This window comes from Vidua macroura, chromosome 3 (assembly GCF_024509145.1).
Source record: "Vidua macroura isolate BioBank_ID:100142 chromosome 3, ASM2450914v1, whole genome shotgun sequence".
In the NCBI taxonomy this organism is placed as follows: domain Eukaryota; kingdom Metazoa; phylum Chordata; class Aves; order Passeriformes; family Viduidae; genus Vidua; species Vidua macroura.
In genome coordinates this window covers 32,989,560-33,007,367 of record NC_071573.1, presented here as the reverse complement: position 1 = coordinate 33,007,367, position 17,808 = coordinate 32,989,560, and the positions used below count along the sequence as shown (strand labels likewise).

Here is a 17,808-nt window from a genome sequence, read left to right as displayed (position 1 = left end):
CTAAATAAGTATTATATGTTCTGTAGAGCATCTATTGCTCTTTGGGCATGTAACTGAAATACATGGGCACGTGCACACCCTCCCCACTGTCCCCCTGAAAGACAAAAACTGGACCTCAGCGACAAGTTATCACCCTTGTCAAGGACACTTCGGAAATGCATGCACTGCAAAAGGCCTATGGATTTGAGCTGGGGGGGTGTGACTGTTAGTCCTTCCTGCTTCTCTCTGTACCTGTGGACTCTTTTTGGAGTGCCAGCTCTGTGTGCAACCCGTAGGATGCTCTTGGGTTTGCAAGGGATGGTTGCTGCTTCTGAATGGTACCTGTTGAAGTGGAGGTGATTGAGAGTGTTTGAAAAGCACATGTCTGTACAGAATACCTGTCTCCACCACCATGCTTGTCCTGGAGATTATACCTGCATTGTACCTGGGCTCTGTCTCTTGCATCCCCCCTTCTCCTGGGACACAGGTGCTCAACCTTTTAGAAAAGCAATAAATCCATATAAAGTAAACAAGTTGCAGGTTGGTGTTGTCTGTGTCTCTGGTGCAGGTCCAGGGAGAGGGGACAAAAATGGAGAACTCCTATCCTATTGAACTGAAAGACATCTTGCAACTGTGTCATTAATTGTATAATTGTGTGACAGCTGTCAGCACTGTAGAAACTCAAGCCTGTGCCATTTGCTTATTATTTCCCTGGTTCTCACAGTTCTTAAGTTTTTGCTTTATCTTACAACATTTATATTATATAAAGGACAGGAGAGGCTGAGTGAAAGCCAGCCATGTTTTACACTTGCTGATTTTCTTCCTTTCATATTTTCAGGTTTTGTATTACCTTGAGATTTCCCATTTTTCAGCTATGATAGAAATACTTGTGAGGACTAAACCCTTAATGTTTAGGATCAGATAAAAGGGGTGTTGGGGGAAGGAGTCTGTTCTATGCTTGGTGACATTGGTTTTGTGCATGCACATCCTGCAATGTTCGGGAGGAGAAACAGCTCCTGAACAAACTACTCATGGACTAGGTCTGCTAATGACAGATAATTTGCGGTGGCAACTGCCTGGTAGTAAAATGACCAGGCCAGTGAAACAAGATAGCAGAGAGATTTTTTTGGGCTTGGGAATTTGTATGAGGTTTAGTACAACTGATTCAAAAACGCGTTTCAGTCATGTATTATCTTGCAGTTGATGCTGCCGAAGTGCAGCCATTGCCAGTCTCAGATCCCCTGAGTTTGGTTTTGACATGTTGTCTTAAGATTTACAGACTGAAACACATTGATTTTTTGCTTGTGCTGAGTTTCACCACACTGTATGACTATCATTAAATTGCCCCAATGGAAGATAAACTTAGAGCAAATTCACCTAAGCTGAATGCTTCTTTTTCTCTGATTTACACCAGCTTTGCCTTGGGAAGTGAACCTGATAAGCTGTCTTGCAGTATGTGCGTGGGTATACAACAAACAGGCCCTAAATACAATTTATTTTTTCTTCTCTAATGTAAGAGATTGAGATATTAGGAACTAGGAAAAATCCTGCTCTTCCATGTGGATATCACTAAGAACAAAAGTGTTTAGCGTTCCCTAGGACCCACAGCCCTATTTCTTCCTTGCCTGCCTGTCTTCCCTGCCCTTGCAGAATTTGGTATGTGCTTTCTGTTGCAGTGATAGTAGGAGGTTTCTTGTAAAGCTTTGTGATTATTAAAGGCAGGCTTTGTTTCTTTTTTACTTTGCCTGCAGAGGTTGTGCTGTGGAGGATTGTCATCCTCTGAATAGCAAGACTAGCAGCTTTCTTCTCTTTAAGAATAAAGATCTAATTTTGAAGATGTATGCAGATTTTGCACTGAAGGAAGATATCTAATAAAATAAGGAATTTTCTGTTAGGACAAGCTGCATATTTCTTCGTGGCTGCAGCTACTAGATGAAATGGATGAGATGCTCCTAAAGCATATGCCTTAGAATCAGATCTGTCTGTATGCTGTGAATTACTGGGCTACTTCCAGTGATAAAACTGGGTGTAAAATCCTGCTCCTAACTCGACTATTCCGGAAGCCATAGGTCCATATCATAACAGAACCGAGAGAGCTGAACTGTGAGGTGTGTGGTTGAGTTTTCCCCCCTGTCCTTTCAGATGCATTTCAAGCTGTTTCTCAGTGGCTGTTGGCAGACTTCCAGCCTCTTGCTGCCTTGCTCAATCATCTGCAGTGTGAGTAGTTTAGTAACACACGAGAATTACAGCAAGCATGAGGTGGTGTGGCTGCGTTATGTGAACTACTCTGCTGTGCCCTGGGAGTTCCGATGGAAAGTCTGCCTGGAAATGGCGTTTGGGGTTACTGGTTGGTATGAATCTGAGTGCAAATCCACCACTAGCTGCCAGCAGCTGATATCCCTAGCGGGGGATAAGTTTGCAGTAGTAGTTTTTTCTCTTTTGAGTTAGTTTTCTCACCAATCCAAAGGAGAATGGAGTAATGTGGCATGAATGCTGAGAAGCTGCCCCTTTGTAGAAGAGCAGTTTGGGACTCCCTAAAAGTAACAGCTGCCAGAGGGCAAAAAAGAGGGTGTGATGTTCCATGGCTACTGGAAGGATGCTATGCTTTTCATTTCTTCAGCCGTGGTAGCTGACTACCATCTTCTTTTCTATGGATCTGGTTTAGTATGTTTTTGGTAGAGAGGAGACAATCTGCCAGCTTTCCAGTATTTTCTGAGGCAGTTGTCAGTCAGTGGGTAGGTGGGCAGAAATGCCAACTTTCCAGGCAGTGGTGCTGGGGATGAAGACCCCTCATCTTTACTCCTCTCTGTCAGGAGATATCTTCCAGAGCTTTGTCCTCCCTCCTTTTTTTTTCCAGAACAGATGGAAAGGAGCATGCAGATTTTCTACCAAAGTAACTATCTCCGACTGGAGAGGCTTCTGGAGGGCTAGGTAATTATAAATGTTATTTCTTAGAAAAGAAAAAACAAGTTTTTTCAAGCCACTTCCTCTCAGTTGCTTCTTCTCTGGGAATATGGAAAAAAGAAAAGCCATCTGCACCCCTTCTGGAAGTTGCCTGAACGTTTGGCTGACTCTGGTGCGGAGCAAATCCTACAGATGTTCTGATGTCCCTTTGTAATATTGCTGGTTCACATGCTTCAGGTGTTAGGGGAGTATGTTAAGGTATTTGCAGTTCAAATATCACAGAATCCCCTGAGCTGGAAGGGATCCATGGAGATCATCAAGTCCAACTCCTGACTCCATATAGGACAACCTAAAATTCCAGGCCCTGGCACAGGTTGCCCAGAGAAGTTGTGGATCCCCTGTCCCTGGAAGAGTTCAAGGCTAGGCTGGATGGGGCTTTGAGGAACCTGCTCTAGTGGAAGGTATGCCTGTTCATGGCAGGGGAGTTGGAGAAAGATGATTTTTAGGGTCTCTTCCAACCCAAAGCAGTCTATGATTCTGTGATAATTGTCCCCATTTCTGAAGAACATTTTGTCACTCCCTGGCTGTATGTCAGTTCAGGATGAGAATCAGAGCTCTCTAAAAAGTTACAACTGCTTCTAAGTGTAAAGATTTTGGTGCTGTTTAATACAACAATGACTTTGAATGAACTTCAATGTTGAATTCGACTTCCATGGATGAATAGTGGACATGAGGCTGCTGTTTTGTCTGTATGTTACAAGGAGTTGCATCTAATATCTGAGGTGCTTTTTCAGCTGTGTTGCCTTTTTTATTCTGTGGGCATGCATCACAAAACAGGGGGTAAATTTCAGAGATGGCTTGACACCAGCCCAAGTTTTGTTGCTCACTGATAAAGGATGGACCATTTCTCAGCAGGTTTTTGGTGTGTTGCCATTTCTTTCTTGCCTGAGCAAATATGGTTTTTGTCTATGCTCTACAGGAGGTCATGCCAGACAGACCTGGAAAAAAAAAACAAAACAATGGGAAGTCTTATATGCTGAGGTTTAGAGGCTTACATATTAGATGCTGACATGGAATGATTTTCTCATAAGTATATTTTCAAATGTCAACTTGTTTTTTTTTTTTTTTTTTTGTTTTTTTTTTTTGTTTTTTTTGGTTTTTTTGTTTCTTTTTTTTTTTTTCCAAAGAGCAGGATTTTCATGGGCTGTAGTGCAGGTAGCTGGGATGCATGACCCAAAGCTGTTGTGTGAGCTCTCAACACAGCACAGCCAGCATTGTCAGTAGAAATCTGTGCAGCAGGGTGCAGGATTCAACACAGGACAAAATAGGTGAAATAGAGTTACTCAAATAAAGCCAACAATACTGCCTTCAGGAAGCTGCTTCAGGAGCTGTGGTGTGCTGAGGGAGAGAAAGGTGACAGGCACCCCAAAGTGGATCTAATTGCTGTTGTCTTATCTTAACTGGAAGCCTTGCATGCCTTTCTGCTGGGGTGCTGGGTGATATGTATGGTTGGCATTACAAGTGCTTCCTTTGGGTGATTCATGCATTGATTGGGTTGTGTTGAAAGAAGGTGGGAGAGCTTTATTCCTTTCTCAGGCCCAGTTCCAGATCCTCTCTACTTACACTCAGCAGGGACACCTGGAATGGCACAAATTGGCAGTTCAGCCTCACAGCTCTGGACTGGCGTGATTATGTGATGAGCTAGCTCAGTGCTGGCCTGTAAGGAAACAACTCATTGTTTTTTAGGCTCATTCTTTGCTGGATGAACAGGCTGAGTCAATGTATCACGTGCTCAAACACACAGTGGTGCTCAGGAATCACAGGGAGTGAAGGATACAGCATCGGGTTCTGGCAGTGGGGATTGGTTCTCCAGCTTCTCTGCCTGCACCCTCTGAGAGGGATTGTCAGGGTTTCCAAAGAAGTGGGATGTTGTTTGATTTCTGTGAGCATCTTTGACAAGGGCCTGAAAATGAGCCTGGTGGGGAATTGTCCAAGCTCCTATGGGACTCCTGGGGGAACCTGGTTATGGGCAGTAAGTATCCCTCACCCCAGATCTGTCTGTCCATGCTGCCCTTTGTGTGCTCTCTGATGGGCACAGCCTGTAGCATAAGGTCCATAAAATGGAGCTGTGCTGTTTTGTCTCTGGGAGAAAGACAGTGGTATAAGGAAAGGGTCATTCTGACTTATTGCTAGTGTAAACAGATTAAACCCTCCTCTTTATTTCTTCACATTTTTTTTCCTTTGATTAATGTGGATAGGTAGCACTCTTTACATTTTGTTTTGTGCTGGTTTCAATTAACAGTCATGTACATGGATAACTGAGTAGAATAAGGTATTTCTCACTGAGTGACAGTTCTAATGAGGATATTATCAGGTGTTCACTTCCCTGGCACATTTTCCAGGTGACTCCTTGAAGAAAATTCTCTGCAGAGATGGAGATATGTCTTTAAATGAAAAAAAAAAAAAATAGGATCTTCCAAAAGCACCAAAGCACAGTGAAGTTGCACTGAAGTATAGGGATTCCCAAGGACATTGCTACAGTGTGTGCATATGTAAGAAATCATCCTTTCTCATTGTGTTTGAAGCAGTTTACAGAATTTCTTGTGCACAGAGGTGTTTTAAACCCAAATTGCCGTGGTGTATCTGGGGCTCCGAGTAAACATCATTCAGCAAATGAGTGGCAGGGATATTCACAAGGCTTTGCAATCTTTTGCTAGAGACAATTTCATCAGGAGTGCAGCTCTCACTCAAGGGTGTGTACTGGATAAATTATCAGTAGTGCTCAGATACCAGCTTTATCAAAAGCAGTGCAAACTGAAGAAACAAGTGCCAGAAACATCTAACAAATACCTCCACAGTCTTTGTTCTATGATTGAAGTACTCCCTTTAAGCCTTTCTTTTTACGGGGGGCGTGGGGGGGGGGGGACTGACCTTGAGTCTGAAACCAGTGCTTCAGTGTCTGTGAGCAGCTATTCTTTGAGCAGATAATACAAGTGTGTGGGAGACTGGCTCAGCCTGCCTTCTGAGGAGTAAGCAGCATTAATCTGGGGAGGTGGAGGGCTGGTTCATACACAGGTGTGCACACAGAGTCTGTTCATGGAGACCCAGGGACAGGTACCCTGTGCTTTATGTAGCCACCAATCCTGGAAGCAGAGGTGGCTGTAACAAATGCAGGAGCTCCTCATAGTCGTGTGCCCGATCTCTGTCCTGAGAGTTTGGTTGTCACCTGTATCTTCTGGATTTTCCCTTCATATTTCATAGCTGTTCACATTGCTGGATTAAATCTCTTTTCTTGCAGGAAGAGTTAAACCATAGATCTTAGGTTTTGTCTGTCAATGATACTTGTGCACATTTGGGGTTTATTATGTTTCACCTGTATTCAGTTGCAGAGTTTTGGCATCCCACAGCATCACCAAAAGTGAGGCTGGATTTGGTGTCAAATCAGGATATTCCAGAGGGAGGCAAAAGCCCCAGTGACAGAAATGTGAGTGGTAGATTAATCTCTTGTTTCAGGTTATCTCTACAACTGTTGGAATAATTTGATCTTTCTCTGTGGTGGTTACAAGCAGTCAGGGGGGCTGACGAGCAGTTGCATTAAGCCTACTTAACCCTTGCTAATGCTGTGAGCTAGAGAGATTGCAGTATTGTCTGACTGAGGCTTAAGCCAGTTGTTTAATATCAGGTACTTGAGTTCAGGTTTTGAGAGAGGGTATAAACAAGAAGAAAGGGAAAACACACAGTTTTATTTCTTTGATTTTGGAAAATGTCGGAAGATCCTCCAAATTATTGTCAGTGTTTATAAAGTAGTTCTGAGGATTAATCACTTGGGTAGGTCTAATTTTATGTTTTTGTTGCCTGTTGTGCTGAAGCAGCTCAGGCTACTTTTTAACGGAGAACAATCTGTGCTGCACACCCCATGTATGCTGCTCTGCTGCTCACAAGTAGATCTCCAATGTATCATTCCCTCAAATAGAAAAACTTGGAGAATCAATCACAATGGCAGTTCAATGATCTGCCTTACAGTACCTTCACAGCTTGGCTTTGTGGGATGCTGAGCCTGCACCGGACATGCCAGCTGTTCTGGTGTCCCTTGGAGATCTTCCATTCATGAGATTGAGCTGGGCTGATCTTACTTAGACTTGCAGTCCTGTTGCCAAAAAACTGGATAGCTGGCTGTCATCCAAGTGCTAAAAGGGCTTTGCTGTCAGAGTTTTCTGAGTATGGTGGTCTCCGGTGACATGGATATGTGGAGTTGCTGTGGCAACCTGCATAGGTTTCCTCAAGCCCCTGCCTGGTTTCTGGTTTCCAAATTAGCTTTGTTATTCATCTACTTTGGAGAAGGGAGACTGGGGACTGGGTCTTGGGGCAGTTTGCCTGCTGGACAAGCAAAGCAACCTCTGAAGAGGTGGGGGCAGAGAGCTGATGGCTGCAGCATGGTGCCTGCCTGCCTTCCCTCCAGCTGGGTACATGAACGAGAGCCTCTGCCTCTCTGCAGCCTCCCTGATGCCTTTGCTTGCTTATTCCTGCTGTAGTTGTAGTTCAAAAGTAGTTAAAAGTTGTGTCCTGGCCCCATTGCATTAGGTCAGACTGATTTGAAAACCCTATGCTGTTTTCACTTTAAGTGAAAAAATATTAATAACTTAAGCAGAAACATGGCTTTAAAACAGTGCTTGCTTCAAGAGAGGTCATTCCTCTGAAGTTCATTTGAGTGGAACATAGTTCAAAGAAGGCCTTGAGTGAAGCCCTTGGAAGGCAGAATTTTCCAAGCTTCTGAGGTAACTCAGGGCCTGATGCTTCCTAGCTGGAAGTCCATTCCACACCCTGGAACATGCAGCCTTTCACTCTTGTCCCTTTCACTCCTGTGAGCTCAATGTCCAGCAGTGTTGGCTCCACGTACTTGCAAATTTTCTTCTTGAAGCTCCATACCTTCTCATGAGGATGCCTACAAGGTCCCGGGTGATTGTCTCTTCCAGTGTTAAAATGTGACAGGGAAAAAATGAAACTTCCTATTTTATGTGGCTAACTTTTAACAGGTAAGCACCCTAATTAATTAAATGCTATACACAGCTCTAATATAGGATAATTAAAGGTTGGAGAGGGATAAATTTTTTTTTTCCTTTTATGGGTTATTGTATGCATATCTTGATTGAAATTTTCTCATCTTCTTCTCAGGATCTGGTCACCCATCCCAGCATAATAGTCTTGCTTTCCTGTTTCTTGTGAGGTGCCCAGCACTACTGCATATTTAGTGTTCAGAACAAGCTAAACATGAAGTGTCTATCAAAAGTTGTTCCAGTTTTTATTTTCACTCTTACAGGTTCTACATAACTGATATCTTGATTGAAATATAAAGCATGTAGTTTTGTTCCGTTTATGTGAAGTTTAGTAGCAAGTGGGGAGAAAAAGTTAAGCTTAGTGAAATGCTACTTGGAGTTCTATGACAGCAAGAGTTACGTATATTTTGGGCTTGATATGCTCTTGGATCATGATCATTAGAGTTTAGAGTTGGAGGTTCTGGACTGTGGACAGCAGAAGTGTCTTTATATTGTCCAAGTCATGTGGTTCACTTAAAGTAATTTTGGATTTAACTTTACACAGACTTGAGTTTGAGGTGTTCTGGGTATTGTGTGTCTCTGATAAAAATAACAGAGAAGCAAATATGTGCTCAGGACTGGGATTGTTTTGGAGCTGATAGTGATCTCAGAAACCACGGGAGCGTCATGTTCCTCAGTTCTTAGATGGAGATGCCTTGAAATGCCTGTGTGAAATGCTCCAGGGCATTATGAACCTGCAGCCTGCATGCTGCAGAGACCATACATGGGTAAAGAAGAGCTGTTTATTGAATGGTAACACAAGTTCTGATCTTCAGTCTGGGCACGGGGCACGGGACTGTACATGTTAGTGTCTGTACAGTTAACTCACTGTGAAGAGGGAGTGTGTAGGGGAGCTCTGGCACATTTGAATTGGGTTTGCAGCCCACCTTGGGTCTCCTGGGTACACCACAAACACATTTTGGGTATCCATTCTCCAACTCCTGTGGAGGTAATGAGAAACATAGTATATGAAGGGAGACTGGGGGTGATGCTGGAGGCACCAAATTGCTTTTACTTGTTTCTGCTTTTGCTGTTTGAGAGTAATCTTAAATATTTGTGTTATATCTCATTGCATTCTGCGTCTTACTTGCCAAGACTGGTTGCCTTAGTCACCAGGGCTGTGGTAACTAGGACAACAAGATTAAGCAGGCAAATGTAGAAATAATGGTAATAAGTTTCTCAACTCTTTCTGCAATTGGCTTGTATGAACAAATATCCTGCATGTGGGTGACTTGTGTCAGCAGTCTGTTCTCCCTTTCTGCCTGACACATCCTGAAATCCTGAGGGTGACACTACCCTAATCGAGCTGTGGTGGTGCCCTCCTGCAGTAGGAAATAAGCCTGTCAGGGGGCCAAGTGAATGTTGCTGTCCACCTCCTTCCTGAGCATGGCAGCCTGTGCTGGAGCTGGAACAGAGTGCAAGGGACACAGAAGGCCAGCTCTCAGGGGCCAGCACTTGTGTGCTCACTAGCTTGGTGACAGATTCTGAATGGGAAGTATGGGACCAGTGTGTCTGCTGGGATGGGGAGGTTGCCTTACAGTGCTGGGGCCAATTGGTGGCTTCCATGCAGTCACTTTCTTCCATAGATGCTGTCCTCTCCTGGAACAGTTATTTACATGTTGATTTGTTTGTTCACTGTCGGACTGAGGAGGGTCTGGGCAATGGTAATTGTTGTCCTGTCTCTTATTCCTCAGGATACTTGTTTGCACTGTGGGTATAGTTGGAGATCAGCTTTTGATGCAATTTTGCTTTGCTTTGAGAGCAGGCTGTTTCTATCCCACCAGGTAGAACCAATCCTGACTTGGGACAATGAAGTTGTATCTCCCACCCCATCTTTGAAACATGTTCCTGGAAGCTCCCAGGGAGCTGCATCTTGCTGTGTCTGCACCTTGTGTCTGCCCTTTCTGCAGTAACAAACCAGTGCTGTGTTCTCTCCTCTAGAAAGCTCCCAGCTCCATGACTTTGGGATAGCAAGGCACTTGTCTAGTGTTCCTCACTGCTCTGTGCATTGTTTTCTTTCTCCCTGCTTGTTTTCTCCCAGGTGAACATGATAGGGAGATGCAGTGAGCACAGTAAAGGGATTCCCTTTGGCTTGGGAAAGAACAGGCCTCTTCTTTGTGGGCACCCAGTGCAAGCTTAATAGGCTCTTTTGAACACTCTTGACAATCTCTAATCTTTCATGTGGGGGAGGAATAGGGTGATTGCATCCAAGGAATTGTGCTAACAAAAGACCCTGTGCTTTGGTATCTGCCTTCTCTGGGGAACAGCTTCCTCTGCCTTTTCTCCATATGTGAGTATCCTGAGGAGTGCATTCACCTCTCCTTTGAACTAGCAGCCTGTTTATAGCTGCAAGCAGCATTTCTATTAAGGAACTGTCAAATATTTCTGAACTAAGTTTTTGCTTTGAGTGGTACCCATTTGGTATGTCCAGATCCTGCGCCTTTAGTTATGTTTCCTTCTCTGATGTTGCTTTCCCTTGACTTTTGTCCACTTGAAAACTGTAACTGGCTACAGTTTCATAGTCACTTGCAGTCTTATTTCTTGCACTTACTAACCACTGTTAAATAGAGTCAGATTCAAAGGTGTCCCCTCATAGCTGTTTTAAAAACTTTTCAATATTATTCTGGACTGGAACTAGCTTTTATTTCTTTTATAGGCTTGTTTTACAGTTTGATCAGTGAACCAAAAAAACATGTTTTTGTCTCTTCTGCTTCAGTTGGCTGATGCAGAGCTTCCTGTGGGCCAGTCTCAAGGTAGTATGTGCACTGGCAAATGTTTTTCTGGAAGCCTGTGTACAAGAGCTGAGGACAACTCATTTCAGAAATGCTTAATGACTTCCTGTATAAAATTCAGAGTACTTAGAGAGAAAACAAGGATGCTGCATCTGAACATATACAGGACAGCATATGCCAGATAATGGACATAAAGGAGTGCCTCTGTTGCACCAAGTGGTTTTGTGTGCACCTATTGTGCAGGAAATCCTTCACTATTGCCATACATTCCTGTGGGCTGGTGGGAAGGATTGCATGATAAATCACCTGTCCCTCCATTCCTGAGTTCTTCAATAGGCATTTTGGTACTTCAGTGAGCACTACAAAACTGTGCTTTAAAGAGACAAAGTTGTTGGTAGAGTGTTGAACTTTTGAAGTATGTTACAAATTTAAATTTTCTTAGTGAGGGTGTCTTTGGATGGCTACCTGTGCCCTGTGTGACTGTAAACAGGATGTGGTGAGGAGGCACACCAAGTTATTTATGGACCCTTTTGCTGGGTGAAATGTGTGCTGTGATAGCTCATGGCTCTGCTTGCAGCTTGCTGAGAAGGTGAATAGGCACAGTGATCCTTGGAAAGAATGTCCTGTTCCACTGGGACAGTGTCTGGAAGTGAGCAGTTACAGGTGCATGCAGTGTCATCTGTTCAATCTGTGTGCTGCTTGCTGAGGCCCCCAAGGGCCCTGCCAGCCTGTCAGTGACTGTCTGACACTGCTGAGCCCAAGCTGCACCACCTTGGAGAGTAGGGATAGTCTGCTGGACAGCCTGGCAGCCTGCTGGCAAATCTTGTGGTACCAGTGAGCAGGAATGACTGTGGACAGCAGCTGCCTGCATGCTTTGCCTGGAGAGGGCCCTGAGGGGAAATTGCATCTGCTGTCGTCCACTGGAGCTCCAGCTGTTCCCTGGACACATTTATTTTTGCAGCATAGCTGGTTCATGCTTTTTGATGCCCGCTCCTAGAGAGCCTGATGTTACAGGGTCAATGGACCTGGACAAAAAGCAGTATTCTATTGCTGGGATTTTTTGATAAATATCATGGTATTCCTGAGCTAGGGAATTTAGTGTGAGCCATAGCAATGTGTACTGCCTTGTCACTTCCACTCCAGCTGCATGGATTGTGTGGCATCCCTGCCTCAGAAAAGCAAGCGTAGTTGGGTAGAAACAGCCCAGAAGCTTTGTATTGCAGTGGTGTTTCAAGATGGATGTTTCTTCCAGGAGGGGCTATTTTTGAAGTGAACTGGTGAGGAGAAGCAGTGCACACTGGAGTGTTTGCAGGTACCTCTATTCTAAAAGGAAAGCTGCTCTGTAGCACCAGCTAAACTGCAGGTCCTTGCTGTGGAGTGTGGGATAGCTCTGGTATGTCTGTGTTAGTGACAGGTTGGAGTAGCCAAGTGTCTTTCTAGGCAGATCTCAGGTTTTTTCTTCATCCTCTGATCTTGTTTTTGTCACTGAATGCACAGTGATTGCTCTTCCATGGTTTTAACAATTGCCCTTTCATAGCTTCTCCACTTTTCAGACAAGGGTTTGTTGTGTGTGGTCTGCATAGTGGCCTCACTGGTCTAGATCAGCGGCTTAAGAGACCAGTGCAACAGAGAGGTTTATAAACCTCTTGGGAAACAACTACTGGGCAGAGCTCTATATTGAATTCTGTCTGGAGAGAGGAGACTTGCTAGGAAGGGGAGGCTGGAATAGCCCTGCCAATGCTGACAGGCCTTGCTCATCTTGTTTGGGAGTTTGAGGTTCTGGGTAGGTTTGGCAGTGGCAGCTGCTATTTCCTCCTACACTGGGACTGGGACTAACCACATTAGTGGGAATGTCCCCTTAAATCAGGGTAGGAAGGATGTATATCTTGTGTGTGATCTGCTCTCCAGGCTGGCAGAACTCGTGGGCGCTCTCAGTCCGCAGCAGGGAGGATCAGGAGGAAGCAGATCTCAAGTCAGGAGGTGGCATGTAGGTTATATATTGATGTTGGTCATCTCTCTGTCTGCTGCCTACAGTGTGCCATGCTTTTCCTTGACACAAATCCACAACACAAACGAGTAGTAGGCCAGAGTGGTCCACTTCTTTTTGAGGCTGCCTGTGTTACTGAGTCTGAAACTGTGGAGCTGTCTGTAGCTATGGAGCCTGTAAAGGACAGTTGTGCTTAAAGAAATCTGCCTGGGAGCAGGAAGGGAGCATTTCGTAATATAGGCTTATCTTTGACTGGCTTCCACTATGGTGTTTGAATTGGTTTGAGAAAGCACCATTTGTCTTGTTTAGAAACTATTTGCTTGAAGAGATGCTGGCACACGTTTGTCCATGTGAGGAGGCACGTCCAAACATCAGAGGATAGTTCAGCAGGCTCGAGAAGGAGAGCACATATACTCTGGAGCTGTTGGCTGCAGGCCTAACCAGAGGGAATCCCAGAGATCTTTGCTGGTCTGAGAGCGTCACTGCTGTCCATGCTTTGTACTGGAGAAAAGGGAATACTCCTGTATGTGAGTTTTTCTATTGCAGCCAGGCTTGCTCTGTCCTGGTTTGGGATGTCATGACCTCTGCATTGGCCCTCCTGCTTGGAACAGCCTCACTATGCCATGGACAGCAAACAAGCAGCGGGATCTCAATGTTAGCTCCTGTCCTGAGTAGTCATTCTTTCATTGGAAATGCAGTGCTATGAGTAGTAACACTCTTTGGTGTGCCTTTCTAGCATGGTAACATTTTGGCAGCCCAAAAGCAGCTGAAAATCTGTAGTAGATGTAGCTTCTGGGAAAGAAGAGTGCTCTGCGCCCTGAGCACAGCACTGCTGGTGGTCCATCTGCTGCTCCTGGTGTGATACCCTGGGCGTGGGGCTGGTGTACACTCAGTGATGCATGTTGGCTGATCTCCTTTAGCAAGTGTGTTTCTAAAACAAAACCCTTTGTAACCTTCCTGTGAAGGAAACAGTGGCTGGTCCAGCAACAGTGTTGGCTGCAGTTTGGCTACACATGTCAGATAGCAGTTTTGAAAACACTGAAGAAGAGGATGATTTTGTACATCTTGTTTGGTATGTAGAAAGATTTTTATATTCTCTTAGATAAATCCAACAAATCTCTTCTGTAATCCTGAGTGAATCTTAGTTCTACCAGACAAAACCAGTGAATCCAGTACCTGTCTGCACTTTCCTCCCTTACACCTGGCTGCTTTCACACTGGTAGCAAGCAGCTCTAGTGGCTGTTGCTGGTGATCAGTAGTAGCTACTGCTGCTGGCTGAGTCATGCATAGTGTTGTCTTTATCCTTTCTCTGAACCTCCTTATCTCACTGGTGCACCTGACTGAGCCTGGAATGCCTGCTATGCCTTGTCCTGACTGTTTTATCTCTTTGGGATATGACCTGCCCTCTTCTTTGCCTCTGTTGAGAGCAGCTGTGTGTTGTCTCAGTGGTATTGCAGTACTATGAAATACATCTCTGAGGACAGGAAGAGAAGATGCCTGGGAGGCCTCTGGGTGGCAGTCAGAGCCCCTGGGCAGAGCCGTGTGTGGTCCCTGCAGCGGGTGGGAAAGCTGCTTCAGAGTGTGTAACAGAGCAGCTGGGTGCTGACCAAAGCAGAGATCGTCTACGCAGAGAATAAAGAGTTAGACACTCTTCCAAAGGCTGATTGGAGCAGGGCATGCCCGATAAATGCGCATACACAGTGAGATGGTGATGTTTGATGCAGTTAAGAATGGCCTGCCCGGTCAGATGAGAACAGCAGGGGCTGATGGTGTGGATTTTCCCTTCCATGGGGATAGGAAAATGAAAAAAATTAGGTGCTCCAATTCAGTACAGTGGTGCTGAGGTCCCTTTTAATGCACTGCACTGGCCTCTTTTCAGTGCCTGCAGTCTATCTTGAATGGCCATTCCAGGGGGGAAATGCTAACCAGGACACAAGACTGTGAGAAAAACTCTAGGCAGTAGCAAGAAGCCAGCCAGGAAGACAAGGAAAGGTAGATGTATCTGCTTGCAGGACACTTTTCTTCCCATTTGCCTCCTGAGGATGAATTGCTTGATGATACCTTGCTCTTGGTAATGTATATCCTATTGATACTGTTATTCTTTGCCCTCCCCAGCATGACTTTGCCTATCTTTCTTCCCTGTAGTGGAGCCAAGTTGCTGCTGTGAGGACAAGAATCCCCTTCCTTTGCTGCACCCTCAAAGACAAAAGGAAGGAGGGTGTCATCTGGTCCTCTGGGATGTCTGAGCACTGGCCTCAGGTTTGGTCTGTCTAGGGGCACATGGAAGGAGATGGGATGATGGAGGGGAGGAATAGTCATGTGGGAAGACAGGCTGGATTTCTTGAGGCAGGCAGAGCTGTAAGCTGTGAAATGCTTCACAGGAAATGAAGGGACATAACAACCTGGACAGGTTTTGTTTTCTGTGCTTCGTACTTTAGAATTTCCTTTGTGAATGTCACTTGGGAATTGGGTTAAATCAAACCTACTGCAATTTGTAGTAACAGAGCCCTGCTCTGTATTCTGCAGCAGGGCAGACATGTGCTGCTGGTAGCAAGCTGATGTCAGCCAGGATGCAGACGAGCCAAAATGTGATGCAGACGAGCCAAAATGTCCCTTATGGCAAGGAGAGGAATGCTGGTCGGCACCAGGGCTGTTGTGCTGCACACCACCTTGTGTAGCTTGGCTGAGGGACCTGAGACACAGCAGGTATTTGGTGGCTCTGCCCTAGCTCTTTCCTTGGTGACCCCAGGAGGGTGCTGTCATCTCTTTTGGCCTTTATATCCTACTGTGTTACACCTCTTCAGTGCAGCTTGCTTTACTTGCCCATCCCAGGCTGCAGCAGTTGCAGTGGCTAGAGGGCAGAATGGCAAGAGTGTGCTGGCAAGCCCTGAGTCCTCTGTCTCTCCCTTGGGGGAGTTCTCAGAGCAGGCTGACGCTGGCTTTTCTCCCAGTCCACCTGTGATTGGCACACCTACCTGTCCTGATGCCTGATCTGCAGAGCCTGATGAATCTGCTGCTGTCCCAGTTCGTTGCTCTGTTTGCTGGCAGCAGGGACTTGGTTTCTGAAAGCGGAGTAGGTCTCTCCTCCCCTCTGCGTGCATCAGTGGTGTCTCATGCAAACACACCACTTGGGGCTCAGAGAGGATCTTGCTTTTAGGAAGCTGTGGCACATTTTGGGTGGTGTCTCACCGCTGGCACACAGTTTGTGTGCTCTTCCGTTGACACCTGCTTTGGCCAGTATCTGAGGTGAGCTCTGTGGATGGACACCCCTGTGATCAGATCTGCTTTTACGAAATGCTCCGTGCGACCGGCCAGTCTGCAGAGCGTCCCGGTGTCCCGGGTTTGTGGTCCCGGCCAGCTGCCTTCTGCCCTCTAGCGGGAACATGTTTTGGGAATAGGTGCTACTCCAGCTGTTGGCAGGGGTACCAGGAGCATCGGGAGCGTCCCGTGCCTTGTGAGCCCCATAGAAATTCTGACATCTTTCCAGAAGCCTAGTCTCAGAGTTTAATATCATCTTGAAGGGAAACCTGAGCTGTCAAAGTCAGGAAAAATTGGAAGAGCAGTTAAACTGACACTATTAAATGCTTAATCCATGTCTGTGCATCTAGTGGTAGTGCTGACAAGGATGCACAGAGGGCCAGTGCTGGGAAAGATGGATGTGTTCTAACATTTGTAGGTGGCATGGAAACTACAGGAAAGCCCAAGGCTGCTGCCACTTGGAGAAATCAGTACAAATGTCCAGGGAAACAGTCTTGTCCAGAGAATGAGCTGCCACTCATGAGTGATTGGTAAGCCAAGCACTGAACAGCCCAGGATATCAGCAGAAAAAGAGAGCATTTCATGGGCTTGACCCTTAACTCGGGGATAAGGACTGGCTCTGAGGCTGGGTCACAGAGCAGGGTTGGGCAGTGACTCTGGATGCACACTGGGATTTTCCCCTGGCTTGTTCCAGCTGCAGTGGGCACCACACTAAGAGCAGATTCTCCAGATGTTGCACATCAGCTGAAACACTGCTTCATTATTTGGATGAGATTTTATTTGGATTAGTACTTGCTTATAATAATATATATACTTTTGAAAAAAATACTAAAAGCATTTTTTATACATGTACATTTATATAGGTAAGAGGGTGGTAAACATACAAATAATATTTGAAGACTTTCTCCAGAATGAGGAGGACTGTTGTAGTTGTTCTTAAGATTTTATTAGTTCTGTTCATACATGGAGGGCACCATCTGTGACCCAGTTTAGTGGCACAGTCAGCAGCAGAAAACCTTATTGCTTTTCAAAACAATATTAGTTTTTTTAACTTGGGGAACACTTTCATTTTCTTCAAGCAGGAAGTTATGCAGAGTACTGCCCAAACAGGAATTGTTGCATAATGCTTTATATTGCTCCTTCAGTGAAAAGGAAAGCAAAAAACTACCTTTTGTTATTTGGAGAAAAAAAAAAAAAAAAAAAAAAAAAAAAAAAAAAAAAAAGAAGTAGAAAAAAATATGCTTTAATGTCCTCTTGCTGTGCTGAGGATTAGGTCCATTGAATCTACAGAGAATTTTGACACTTTTACTGCACTGCAATAAAAATATTAAATTGGGTGAATTGGTTCTTGTACAATATGTACATGATTTGGTATAACAAATAATGATAAGAATGCTTGTAAAATAGATCCTATACATCTCTATATTGCTCTGGCAAAAAATGGGGACACAGTGCAGCTCTGGCCAGACTTCAGCTGTATCAAAGTTAAAATGTTTAGGATTTATTTTGAGGAAGGGATAGTGAATGATAGACCCAGGAAGAACAGAGACCATAATTAAGCTCCCATGTCTGCTTTTAAAAAGCATATCCTTTCATATGAGGATTTTTCAGAATCGTGGGATTCCATCGGCTTGGTTTCCTGGGTTAGGGGAATTGACTAAGCCTTTGACAGAGGCAACCAATAATGAAAACACAGAACTTGTCACACAGAGCCCAGAGAGGGAACAAGCTTTAAAAGCAATAAAATGGTGTCTGCTCCTTCTCTCGGGCTCCCAGATTATACAAATCCCTCTAGTCTGTATGTACATGAAGTAAAGATAGTGGAGTGATAATGCAGAAATTGTGACTGCACCAC

At 44.9% G+C, this 17,808-nt stretch overlaps 1 protein-coding gene across 3 annotated transcripts in view; it reads left to right on the top strand.

The window, feature by feature from the left end:
* The window catches only part of LOC128804474 (phosphofurin acidic cluster sorting protein 1-like), a 53,505-nt gene that overhangs the window by 12,180 nt on the left and 23,517 nt on the right, over positions 1-17,808 (top strand). The gene's annotated exons all lie outside the window — the stretch shown is intronic.